This window comes from Dasypus novemcinctus, chromosome Y (genome assembly GCF_030445035.2).
Source record: "Dasypus novemcinctus isolate mDasNov1 chromosome Y, mDasNov1.1.hap2, whole genome shotgun sequence".
Classification (NCBI taxonomy): Eukaryota; Metazoa; Chordata; class Mammalia; order Cingulata; family Dasypodidae; genus Dasypus; species Dasypus novemcinctus.
Window position 1 is genome coordinate 3748732 of NC_092216.1, and position 14132 is coordinate 3762863.

General features: G+C 42.7%; 1 non-coding gene across 1 annotated transcript; it reads right to left on the bottom strand.

Annotated features, from left to right (window-relative positions):
• Positions 1-439: 439 nt before the first annotated feature.
• On the bottom strand, positions 440-546 carry LOC139438457 (U6 spliceosomal RNA). The gene has a single exon (XR_011648121.1). It is a non-coding gene; the product is annotated as a U6 spliceosomal RNA (small nuclear RNA).
• Positions 547-14132: the final 13586 nt, after the last annotated feature.

Below are 14132 nucleotides of genomic sequence, written 5' to 3' on the forward strand. Positions count from 1 at the left end.
CCTGTCAGCTGACCTGGGTAAGTCCCATGAACTGGAGACTCAGGGCCGAACTGGCACATGGACAGCCCAGAGATTCAAGTCTCCTGGGCATACGCCAGCCGGGGGAGGGTTGGGAGGGTGCAGGTGAACATGGGACGTTGGTGATTATGTGGTTGAAACTATAACGTTGAGGAAACTCTTTAGAAAATATAATAAGGGAGAACAGGTGTTTTATTTGTTTTTTTTTTTCCCGGAATGAATTGGAAAAGTGAATGAATGAATCTCCTCCATCTTCAGCGTTGTGTGCAACTTGTTTATCACAAGCAGAATAGCTCACAGAATTATAAAGGCAAGTTGTACCTATTGTGGGACTGAGAATAGCATTCCTTGAAATTTTTTTTCTTTATGGCAACAAAAGTAATTTAATAACATTTATGAAATGAGTTCATTCAGTTTTTTAAAAAATATGGAACGCTTCACGAATTTGTGTGTCATCCTTGCGCAGGGGCCATGCTAACCTTCTCTGTATCGTTCCAATTTTAGTATATGTGCTGCCGAAGCGAGCACCATTCCTTGAAATTAGCACACATAACCTAAAGTAAGACTGTAGACATCTAAGGCCCAGGTAGCATGACGTATGGACCACTAAAGAAAAATCTTAGTATCAATAAGGAAGAGCAAGAGATTTGGGTGGGATCAGGGAACAGGCACATTTTTAAAAGTCCATCTGGAAGAGGTAAGGAGAGATAACGAGTCAATACTGGCACATACCTGTGTATTATTTTCAGGTAGTTTATGGTGAAGTTACCTGTTTCATGACCAGAGTCGTGTTCAAGTTATGATGTTTTCCGTGTCTCCCAGCTCATCGTGTTACTGGTCTATTGAGGCCGTGTGATGGATGGTCTTATGTACCAGCTTAGCCAGGCCAGTCCCCAGTTGTTCAATCATGCCCTCACCTAGGTGTTGCTGTGGAGGTACTTTGTAGATGTGCTTAAACATCTACAATCAGCTGACTTTAAGGAAAGGAGATTATGTGGGTGGACCTTGATAATGGGGTGGCCCTCATCCAATCATCTGAAGGCTAAGAGCAAAGAACAGAGGTTTCTCTGTGGTTCTTTCCAGTGGCAAGAAGACATTCTGACTCAAGACTACAGCATAAAATCCTGCTTGAGTTTCCAGCCTACCCACATGCCTTACAGATTTCACACTTGTTAGATCCGCTGGTATGTGAACCATACATCATTTAACTTATCTTTCTATTTATGCAATGTCATTCACTCTATCATCTATCTAACCTATCATCTGTCTATAGGTATCATCTATCTAATCTATCTATATATCTTTAATTATCTATTAATCTTCATCCTCTATCTACCTATTTATCATCTCTATATTTATCAACCATCTCTCTATCTTTTTTAAATTTATTTTTTGTCTTTATTTATTTTTTTAATATTACATTAAAAAATATGAGGTCCCCATATATCCCCCACCCCCCTCACCCCACTACTCCCCCCATATCAACATTCTCCTCCATCATCATGAGACATTCATTGCATTGGCTGAATACATCTCAGAGCACTGTTGCACCTCATGGTCAATGGTCCACATCATAGTCCACATTCTACCACGTTCCACCCGGTGGGCCATGGGAGGACATACAATGTTTGGTAACTGTCCCTACAGCATCATCTTATCTATTATCATCAATATCTATAATGTATCTATCATCCATCCATCCATCCATCCAACATCCATCCATCCAACATCTACCTATCTATCTACCTGCCTATCATCTATTTCTCATATATCCATCTATCTATCCATCAATCCAGCTCTTCTTTATTATGCATCTATCTATCCTCCATCCAACCATCCTTCTATCCACCAATCCATCATCTCTCTCTCATTCACCCAACCATCCACCCTCCGTTATCTTTCTATCATCCATCATTTCTCTCTATGATCTATCTATCTATCTATCTATCTATCTATCTATCTATCTATCTATCTATCTATCTATCTATCTATCTAACTTTCTATCTATCTATCTATCTATCTATCTATCTATCTATCTATCTATCTATCTATCTATCTATCCTTATATCCTATGGGTTCTGTTCTTCTGAAGAGCCCTGTCTGATACAGACAGAAAGTCCCAATTGTGGTAGTTCCTGTTTGGGAACCAACCCTCCACCCCAGGGTGTTAGGCAGCCCTTGGCGACGTGATCTTTTCCATTTGACTCATGGTTGTGGCAAACCAGGAAGTACGAACTTTATCACCACCTATTCCATTGTCTGCAGAATTTGGGACTTCCCTAGTGAGTTGTAGCTTGTTTTCAAAATAAATAAATTAAAACTTCAGGGACATGCTGGGACAGGTACGAGAACTGTGTGTTTCTCACCTGCTCACCCAATGTTGTAAGCTCAATACGCTTGAAGTGTTTCCAACTGTCTCTGACAATATAATAAGTGATATTATCTCTTCACACCATTGATTGTCTGCTCCTGTCACTATATAATTGGAGTTCCTCTTGCCAGCATCTTTCTCAGGATTAAACTAGTGTAATTATCTACAATGGAAAAGTATGGATCTTAATCTCTAATTTTTCAGCTAATTCTACATTCCCAACCCCCCACCCCATGGCTTCTGTACTGTTCCCTAGAGGGAACCTAAGAAAGATAATAAGGAAAAGAAGATTTATGCATCTTTCAACTTTTCAACACTTTAACAGAGACATTAGCTTGCCAAAATCTTCCTAAAGATTGAACAGATAAACCTTTTGAGACCAAGCTGTATACAAGGGTACAGGAATGTTCTAGCATTCTGGGTAATGGAAAAGGTGAGGGGACCAGAATTCACTCCCTCCTTTGCTTTCAGGATGACCCAAGTGTTGCTACTTGACCTGCTGAGATTTTTTTGAATACTGGGACTATATCATCTCTTTGGTTCTTTCCAGGTGGGCAAGGTCAGATTTAAAATAAACGGTTTTCCAGTTCAGTCATATATATGAGCTAGGTCTGAGTGAAACTTGTCAGTGGTTTCTAAAGAGGAATTATATTCATCGTTTTGTGGAAATACAACTCGCATACCATATAACTCATCCATTTGAAGTGTCCCATTCAATGGTTTTTACTATATTTGCAGATCTGTGCATCCATCACCACAATGCATTTTAGAACACTGCCATTATTTGTCCATTGCAGGATGTTAAACAGGATCACTGAACTTTTCCCACTGGGTCCCAGGAGGATTTCCCACCTCCCCACACACACACCCAAAATGTGTCCACACATTGCCAAAAAATCTCCCCCGGTTGGGAACCACGGCTTTAAGCTAAAGAGTTGTGGGTTTGGGAAATGTTATGCTGTAGGACCATACTTCTCAAGGGTTAAAATTGCAAAGGGTCCCCCAGGGAATTGTGTTTGGATTCCAATTTTGATGTAGGAGATTTGGAGTGGAGCCTGAAAGTCTTCTTCTTGGGCTGCTTCTGAGCGACTCTGTTTGTGTTACTAGCCGTGGGGTATCATGAGGATCAGGGTTGAAGCAGGGCACATGGACTGCTTAGTGCTTTTTCCTTCTTCCTCCTCTAGGAAAGCAAACCAAAACAAACCTCACCCCAGTGCTTAACATCCCATGGAGTGATCCACATTGGGCTCCATGAAGGTGCAACATGGATGGATTCCATATCTTTATGACCACCATCTGCCACCTCGCTGTGATGTGCAACGGTCAAGATGACTTCCTTCCACAAGGCATATTTCTGTTGGCATCCCCCGTGCTAGGCTTGGGTCAGCTTCCCCTCGTTTATTTCCAGCCCAGTTCTGATTGCAAAGCAGGATATTTTCTTACGCCGAGCCGGCTCTGTTTGCAAAACTCCTATCATTTACCCTGGTAGTATTCGTATGTGTTATGGGTTGAATTATGACACGTTGAAGTTCTTACCCCTGTGAAGGGACTTAAGTGGAAATAGGGTCCTTATACATGGACGTAGGCAAGTTAAGATGAGGGCGTTCTGGAGAAGGGTGGGCTTTTAATGTAACATGACCGTTGCCTTTGAAGGAGAGGCAGATTCACAGACACACAGGGGCGAGAGCCAGGTGAACATGGAGGCATAAACTGGGACATTGAGGCCACAAGCCATGGAGCACCAAAGATGGCTGGCGGCCACCAGAAACTGAAGGAGGTGAGGAAAGACCCTCCTGTAGAAGCTTCAAAGGGTGCAGGGCTCTGCTGACATCTTGGTTTCAGACTTCTGGTCTCCAGAACAGTGAGAAAGCACTTGTCTGTTGATTTATGGGAGCCCCAAGAGTCCAAGTAGCGTCATCGCCTTTTCAATCTTCCCAAACGGAGCTGGGTTTTCGACTTGGAAGGGCTGTGTTTATTCTGCATGGAGACTAATTGTAAGACGTGCCCACGGGTGCCATAGGGATCGGGAAGGAAAATCACACCTGTTTCTCCCTCCCAGCAGTGGGGCGGGTCTCCGTCCCCAGGTGAGGTGCCTGCCCCAGGAGAGCTAATTATCAGAGGCAAGGACGAGCTCAGCTTGGGACTCTGGGGACTTGTCCTGGCTGGGGGAGGCTGAGTACCAATGACAGTGTTAGCTCAGGCTTGTCATTCTCACCCCATGGCCTTCACCCCTTTTCAGATTAAATGCATTTTTTTCCCGGTGACAAAAAGAAAATGAGTTCGTTCTCTATCCAGCCATGGTCAAAAGCACGGAAGACAAATGATCAGCTTGAACAGTTGTGGAGAACAAGACAAATGACATCAGCTGTAGCTGGGAGAGCCTTACTTTGTAGGTGTGGGGCAGAGATGGGCGAGGGGCAAGGTCCAGAGGTACTTTCCCACTGGCTGCTGTAAACCAGGGCCCAGGGATGAGTTCCTAGTGCAGTGTCACTCTCTTTTTCTGCTCTGTTTTTTGTGGCCATCTTTGGGTGGCATTTCTGTGTTTTGCCTCCAGGCTTCAAGGGCTGCCAAGAAGATGTTGGGTTTTCTGCTACCTTGGGCATATAAATGTATATCCCCGATTATCTAGAACGTTATGAGAGCGTTCAAGACAGCTTGGGTTTCCAATCAGGGACCCAGGAGCCAGGAGTCCTTGGATTTGATTTCGGAGCACAGCGCATGTTAGATTTCTGTGAATGAGCAGGAAGAACTTGTTTACCCACCTGGCTCCCAGTGGGAAAGGGAAAAGTAGCTTTTGGGAATAATCGTCATGCTCTTGCTTTCCTGGAAAAGGTTGCATTTATTTCCATGCCCATTCTGAGCTCCAGTCGCCACAGGGTTTGCATAGACAGATACATATGTTTGTTTTTGGGGGACTGCATAGATGATTTTTTTCTTTCACGACATAACCTGTTTCCCCTGGGGAAAATGTGATGGAGGAGGAGAACTGGGTTGGACTGGGGAAGCTTCAGGAAGACTTGAGACTTTCCTTGGGTTCATGTGGCAGGTAGTTTTCAATTCCGAGGGAAGAGATACTGGAACATTCCATGGAATGACTGAGGATTTGGTGGTCAGGAGGTGCAGAGTTTTCATTCTCTCATGTTCTCAGTCTCAGAATATGGCTGGAAACACAGCCGTTTTTTTCCTCAGGGGTTGAGATCCAGTTCTTTGTTTCTTTATTTTTTATTTTATTTATTTTTGTTTGTGTCTTTAAATAATTTCCTGTCTCCATTGGGCTTTTTTGGGTTGGATAGTTTTGAGTAGAAGCAAGGCTGATCAGCCAGTGAATGCGATTGCTAAGACCTTTCTCGGGGTTTAAAAAGTTGAAATTCCTCTACGTGGGTAGGTAAAGAGCTTCTGCCTCTCTAACCTTGATGTCCACCCCTGCTCTGAGACCCCCAGCCAGTTTGTGGGCGATGGCCAGACAACCCATCTCCAGGGCGCTGCTCTACCGTGGCAACCAGTTGCACCTTCTGCTAAAGTTTTAGAATAGCAAGAATAAACATCAGGTCACTTTGTTTTAGCTGTGAGCCCCAGTTCTGAGTTGTAGCTGTGGGAATCAAGCTTACCGGGTGATTTCTCTTTGAGATCTTACAAAGTAACAGGAGTGAAACAGGAGTTGCTGGAGAACTGCTGAAAGCAAATTCTGGGGCCATCTCTCCGGGGCCATGCCAGGTCCTATAGAGGCCAGCGCTTCCTGAGTCTCCTTTATTTAAGGTTGTTTCTGAATCCTTAAGTCATGCCCCAGGAATGTGGTTTGAGAAGGAAGGTGAATAATTCTATTTACCAGAACAATGGGAAACCTTAGACTCTGCAGAGTGAGCTAGGGGAGAAAATGCAGTTTTCTGAAGCTCTGCATGTCTGGAAAAGTTCCTTCACTTAGAAGAGAAAGGAGGAACTCAGGGACCAGAGAGGGAGAAGAAGGTAACCTTGGCTGGGATAAGTAAAAGGACTTTCATGTCAGGGAAAGAGAACGTTTGTCTTCAAACTATTTCCTGCTCTGCAATCTCTTTTGAGATTTTTTAAAGTCCCCAACTGATTTATTTTAGACCCTTTACATGTCACTATAACATGCAAAAATGTAACGCAGTAATTTTACTCCTACGTATATGTCCCCAGCAAACCTGGTACTCCAAGAAATATTCTTTCACATATGTCCATAGTAGCGCAATTCACAATAGCCTAAAGGTGGAAAGAGTCCAAATGTCCATCAGCTGACAAGTGGAAGAACAAATTGTGGTCTCTCCACACGATGGAATATTCCACCATAAAAGTAAATGACGTTCTTGATATATGATGATGCTGTGTGGCCTCAGATGGCCCATGCTGCACGATTCCAATGATAAGAAACGTCTGGGATTAGTAAATCCACAGATACACAAAGCAGACGGGTGGTGGGCCAGGAGATGGGGAGGACAGGGAGAGAGGGAAAGGGGAGAAACTGCTTGGGGTGATGGGGATATTTTAGAACTGGATACAGATGGTGATTGTTTAACGTTGTGAACGTACTCTATGTCCCTCCCTGAACTGTGCACTTTAAAAACGGTTAATTTTATGTGATGTCAGTTTCACCTCAATAAATGACTTTTAAAGTCTGCGAGACTTGAATGATGATGATGAGTTGTTGAGGGCAATGATGGTGATGTAATGGTGATAGTAATAATGATGAAAACAGGGCATTTCAGGCTAGGAGAGCTGCAAGTGCCATGTGTTTGTCTAAGATGCCACCTGGCGGTCAAGTGGGAGAAGAACAACGCTTCGTTTTCTGTCTTTTGTGATATCCCAAATTCTCTAACTTGAGACGCATAAACTCCTTCATCATCCTGCTTTGAACATCAGCTTCACTCTCCTTTTTTTCTGAGAAAGGATGAAGGTTTTCATTGAGGAGTGAGTCATACAAACTCAAGGAAAACATTTAGACCCCTCATCGGTGGGTCTCTCGGCAGCCTGCTTCTAAGGACACCCCCATTTACCCACCCAGAACCCCCTCGTTTGTCAGATACGGTTCTTTTTTTTTTTTTTTTTCTTTTTGAGGTACCAGGGATTAAACCCAGAACTTCATACATGAGAAGCAGGCGCTCAACCACTTGAACTGCATTCGCTCCCCTCAAATATTTTTGTTTAATATGAGAAGAGGACCTGTCCCCCTCCTTAGGAGATGGAGTGGAATTTTATGCAAACAGAGTTGATTTTTTTGCAGAATTCGCTTATCACGGCGGCACGCATTTGTATTACCTCCTTGCCACGCTCCTCGGAAAAGTCTTGGAAATGTGATCCGTGGAATACATAAAATGAAAGAGGCTCATTGCGTTAGTCCGCAGACTTGGCGTTTGGATGTTTTGATGAGCAAGTGATTTAGAGGACTTCCCTCATCAAGCGTTTGGGGTAAGGTGACACGACACATAAGCATCCTGTTGATATAGTCATCAGTCAAGAGAGTCACTCATGTACATGGAACTCCAGATCCCTTGGGAATTAGAACCATTAACTCATCAATTCCCACGTTGGCTCTGAGCTCTTGAGCCAGCTGCCCCTGTCCCACCCACAGTGAAGGGAAATGCTGGCTGTATAAATACATATGTATTTTAAAGATTTAGTTTTTTAATTTATTTCTCTCCCCCTCGTTTGCGCTCGCTGTCTGCTCTCTGTGTCCATTCATTGTGTGCTCGTCTTTTATTTTTTAGGAGACACCAGGAACCAAACCCGGGACCTCCCATGTAGGTGGGAGGTGCCCAATGGATTCAGCCTTCTCTGCTCCCTGCTTGTTGTGTCTCTCATTGTGTTTCCTCATTGTGTCTCTTTGTTCCGTCACCTCGTTGCGCCATCTTGTTACATCAGCTTGCCGCACCAGCCTGTCGTGTCAGCTCACTGTCTTGCTCGTCTACTTTAGGAAGCACTGGGAACTGAACCCAGGAACTCTCGTGTGGTAGGCGGGTACCCAAATGCTTGAACCACATCCGCTTCCCTGGCCTTACATATTTTGGATCTGTCATTGGTATGTAACCAGGTTTCCAAAGGAGCACTCCTGCGTGTCCTGGAAATGCAGTAGCAGATGGGATGGCAGGGGGCCTCCAACTGGGTCCCCAAGCATGGTGGGCTGGACCTTCTCATGCTGCCCCAACAGTTCTGGTTTAATGATTAAATTGGGGGGCACCTTGTGAGCATATTCCATGTCTTTTCAACTTTCTCTATGTGGTGTCAGGTGGGTGTTAAGCAAATGAACGAAGCCACAGTGAGACAGAGGGTGAATTAGCAAGCCAAGTAACCAATCAGGAGTTAGTTAAGCAAGCTTTAGCCCACTTTTTTTGGGTGATCAAATGATCTACTGATGTCCTAACTACCAGTGCCTCATGCCGAAAACTTATTTAGAATTAGAATCATTGCAGATGGTATTACTTAAATTAAGATGAGATCATACTGGAGTAGAATGGGACCACATTAAAAATATCTCGTGTCCTCATGAGAAGAAGAGAAGAGACCGAAAAGAGAGAAGGTCATGTGACATTGAAGTAATGCTTCCTCTCTCGGAATCTGCCTCCACCTTCCCTCCTGGCAGTGAGCCACAAAAGTCTGAGGGCATACGTTGGTCCCACCAAGGAAAATGGGAGTTGGGTGTTATCTGGAAGTTGAAGGTGCTACACAGTCTGGATGAAATGTTTCAGCAGAGCTAGGAGAATGTGCATCCCACTGGACTTTGAGGTTGCTGGAACAAGGGGGCAGATCATAAAGTTGGTTAAGAGGGAGTTTCTTGATATGGAAGCAGGATTTAACATTCAGGGAGAAACTCTGGAAGAGTCAAGATGGTTCTTGTCAACTTGGAAAACGTGATGGTCCATGCTACATGAACTACAAGTGCTAGATTCACCTGGCATGTGGTGGTAGAGATGAGTGAAAGACTCAGAGAGGTGGATAGGGTGGAGTGGACACATCTCAGAAAACCGGGGGCCTGGAGGACATCCCATTATCCAAAGCAATAAGGAAGACGCTGGAGCAAGGGGAGCCAGCATGACTGAGAAGTTGCATGGTAGAAATCTTCTGTAGGTCAGGAGTAATGGTAGGATGTGTGTTCACTGAACTTAGTTTGAAGATATTGAACAGTTTATGTTCAAGCCACGTTGTAGCCATGGTTGGTGGAATAATTGGCATTAGAAAGATGCCATGCTTGAATTCCCAAAACCTGTGAAGATTACCATACATGGCAAAAGGGACTTTGCAGATGCTATGATATTGGGCTATCTTGGAGCAAAAGGAATGGTAGGATTTCAAAATTGTTTCAGGTAGGTGATGGTGCTTAGCCACCAAAAGCAAGGTGGACATGCTTCAAAATGAGTGGCATTACCAGAGTGGGCTGCCCAGAGCCTGGCTGTGGCAGTTTGAGATTATTTATGAATTCCCAAAAGAGATATTGATTATTTTGTAATCAATATCTGTTCCTCTGGGTATGGAACTCTTTGATTGTATTCAATTCAGCTGAGATGCCTTTGATTAAATTATGTTACAATTAGAGCTTTGATTTGACCACGTCTTTAGGACATGCAGGGTTGAGTCCCTGCCCCCTGGGTGGGCTATTTAAATGGACACTCAATCAAGGAGACACAGAGTAGTAGATACACAGAATAAGATACACAGAGGAAGGGAGCTCCATACACACAGAAGAGGATCCTGTAGCCCCAGGAAGAGAGATAAGCCATTCTCCTGAGAGTTTACAGCTGACCTTGTGAAAAGACCAGAGCAGCTGAGCCTGGAAAGAAACTAGCCCTCCAGCCTAGAGCAGAGATTGGAAGGAGCTGGGACCATGGAACCTTAAGAGAACAAGGAAGGCTAAACCCTTGCAGACATCGCCCGCCATCTTGTTTCAACACATGGCAACAGACTTTGGTGAGGAAGTAACCTTGAGTTGGACACTTTAGGGCCTTGTGACTGTAAACTGCTACCCAAAAGAAATACCTTTTATAAAAGCCAACAGAGTTCTGGTACTTTGCATCAGCACCCCTTTGGCTGACTAATTCCCCGACCTATAGAGAGCTTGGGTAGAGTTGAAGCCAGTATTTTTAGAAGTAAGAAGGATGGGAGAAAGAAGCTTGGCCCAGTCTTAGAAGTTGATTTTGGTGACCTAGTTAGGGTATTATAAAAGCCAATATTCCTTTAACTCTGTATTCCTTACCCAGTTAAATAATCCATTGTTTAGTTGGTAGAAAGTTAAACCATTAGATATTTAAAGTGATAACTTTCTTTACACTAACAAATTCCCTTGGCTTCCAAAATGGAAAACTTGGCCCTTACCTCTGGTTTTATTTTGTTTTGCTCCTCATTTTAGAGGCAAACATTTTTGGAGACTCACGAAATGACTCATTTAAAAATGATATCATAGCTAATAGCTATGTTTATTAATGTGAGAGTAATTTAGAAATTATATCAAAACCACAACTTTAAAACTTTCGGTTTTCTTCCAAGCTTCATGAGATTTACTCAGTGTTCAATAATTAAAACGATCACACCTTTATTTAAAGACCCTCCTAAAACCATACTGAGAACTAACTACTTAGTCCTATCTGAGGACCATAAAGTAAATAAATGAAATGTGGTTGCTACCCTCAGGAATAATTTCAAATGTATGCACTAATCAACAAACCCATTTATGACATTATATACCGAAAGAGGGGCTGCTTAGTTTATGCAATCAAAAGAAATTCAGGGAGGATGGTCAGGAAGTTGACGGCCACCACCCAATAACATGTCATGATCCTTTTCCTCATTTCTGGACCTGAGTCATTCTTCCTATATCAAATTCTTTGATCAAAAAGGCCAGGTAGAAATGAGGAAGGATGCTGTAGTATTTCAGCAAGTGTCAAAGACACCTGCAGCCTTTAATGAGGCAACTGTCTGCTAGGGAAAGAACAGTGCTCTGTCCTTAAAAGATTGTTGGATACAGGGTTTAGATATTCAGGACTGAAAGTGCCACTCTGGCCTTCCTATTAGAATCAGGATACACCATCAAGCAACAATTGGACCACCAGCTCAGGTTGTCTGGCTTTGGTCTACTGGGTTTGTAGCCCCACCCAGTGGTCATTTTTCCAATCCCCTAAAACATAACTGGAATGAACATCCTTGATCATTGGCAGAAACCCCAATTTGTCTCTTGGTCTCTGGACTAAGAATTATCATAGTAAGGAAGGACAAATGGAAACCTTCAAAAGTTCTCTCACCCTCATCTGCAGCCAAGGTAGTTGTGGCAGGCCGAATCATAGCCCCCAAAGTTACACAGCCTGAATGCCCAGAATGTGTGAATGTTACCTTATATAGCAAATGGAACTTTTCAGGCATGATTAAATTAAGGCTTTTGAGATGAAGAGATTATCCTGCATTTTCCCTTTGAGTCTGACATGCAATCACATGTGTCATTTGAAAAGGGAGGCAAGAAGGTCAAAGGAAAAAAGACATTTTGACAACAGAGGCAGAGGGAGAAAAAGTGATGTTCTATGAGGTCATGAGCCAAGGAATACAGAAACTGGAAAAGACAAGGAAATAGATTCTTCCTCAGAACCTCCAGAAAGAACCAACCCTGCCAACAACTAGATTTTAGCCCCAGTAGACTCAATTTGGACACTGGATCTCCAGAACTGTAAGACAATAAATGTCTGCATAAATCTCTTGCACACAACACTTTTTCTTAGAATCTAATTCCAGGGAGACCAATTTAAGACACTTCCAATGAGTTTTCTTTTTTGTTATTAGAGAAGTTGTGACTTTACAAAACAATTATGCTTAAAAGACAGGATTCCCATACACCACTCCACCACCTATACCTTGCATTGGCTTGGAACATTTGTTTCTATTGATAATAGCACTTTTTTTATAATTGGACTTCTTTTTTTTAAACAGGAGTTACCTTGGTTACAATTGATGAAAGATTATTAAAATAGTTCTAGCTGTCTTCCATTATTTACATTAGGAGTATTTTTCCCCATATACTACCCTATTATTAACACCTTGTATTCTATCATACATTGTTATAATTCATGAAAGAACATTCCTATACTTGTGCTGTTAACAACATCATCTACAATAAGGTACACTGTGTCATACAGTCCTATATTTTATATTTTCGTTTTTGTTCTAGTAATATATGCATCCTGAAGTTTCCACTTTCAACCACATTCACTGTGACAGTTTGAAGATTTTTGTAACTCCCATAATAGATCATGTTCTTAGAACTAAGCCAATCCTGTGGATGTGGAACCCATTGATTACATTAGATTCAGTTAAGGGAACTTTGGATTAGAACACCTTTTGATTAGATAGCTTTAGGGTCTTTGATTGGACAGCATCCGTGAGCCCATTTTGACCCTGACATGTGAGAGAGAGGAGCATCTGCAACTGCAGAAGGAAAGAAGCCCTGAGAGGTGGAAAGAGGTCCTGGAGAATGGAGGCTGTGTATGCTGTAAATCAGTGGAGCACAGAAGCATGGAGAGAGGCCCCTGAGAGGCTAAGCCTATGGTTCAGCTCAAAGCTGAAGCGAGGAGCCCTGCCATTTGATTGATCATCTATAGCTGAGCTCCAGGAGAAGGAAGCTTGGGGGACAAGGCAGAGACCCAGATGGAGAGCCGCCATTTTGTCTGCCATGTAGCAGGAATCCGGGATCTGCCAACAGCCAACCTTTGGTAAGAAAGCATCTCTGATGATACCTGATTCGTACATTTTTGCAGCCTCCAAACTATAAGCTTTTAACCTAATAAATCCCCATTATAAAAGCCAACCCATTTCTAATATTTTGCATTGGCAGTCTTTGGCAAACTAAAACTTTTGCCTATACAGTTCAGGGCTGTTGATGACACTACAATACAATGCCATCATGGCAAGGGTTTTATAAAGTGGTTTTACTGATTTTCACGTTTACCTGTCATGCATGGGAGTTGGGCATATTCTTAACTCTAGTCTTTAGGGCATCTTTTTTTTTTTTTTTTTTTTTGGTTCTTTTGAGAAAATTGTAGATTCTTATGCAGCTGTAAGCAATAATATAGAGAAGTTCTGTGTATCTTTTTCCCCGGGTACCTCAATAACACCTTGCAGAACTGTAGTCAAGACCAAGATCAGTGAACATTGATGCAATTCACCCATCTACAGATTTTCCTAGTTTCACTTGTACTTATTTGTGTGTGCCTGAGTATATATTTAATTCTTTGCCATTTTTACACGTGTAGGTTCCTCTACCCACCCTCACAGTCAAGAGGCAGATGAGTTCCTTCACCACAAAGATTTCTGGCATTGCTATTTTATAACCACACCCACCTCTCTCCACCACCACCCCCAATCACCAATTTGTCCTCCATTTCTTAATATTGTACTGCATGATATTGCAATGACAGATACCGGCCATTATGCATTTTGTCAAAACCCATGGAATTGTACGGTGCAAGGTGTAAACCATAATGTAAACCATAGAACATGGTTGGTAGCAGTGCTTCAATATGTGTTCAATTGTAACAAATGCACCACAGAAATGGAAGATGTTGTTAATGGGGGAAATGTGGGAAGGGAAGGGGGTGGGGTGTTTGGGAATCCCATATATATATATACATATTTAAAGATTTATTTTATTTATTCCCCTCTCATTGTTTGCAATTGTTGTCCACTCTCTGTGTCCATTCGTTGTGTGCCCTCTATGTCTGCTCATCTTTTTTTTTGGGGGAGGCACCTGGAACCG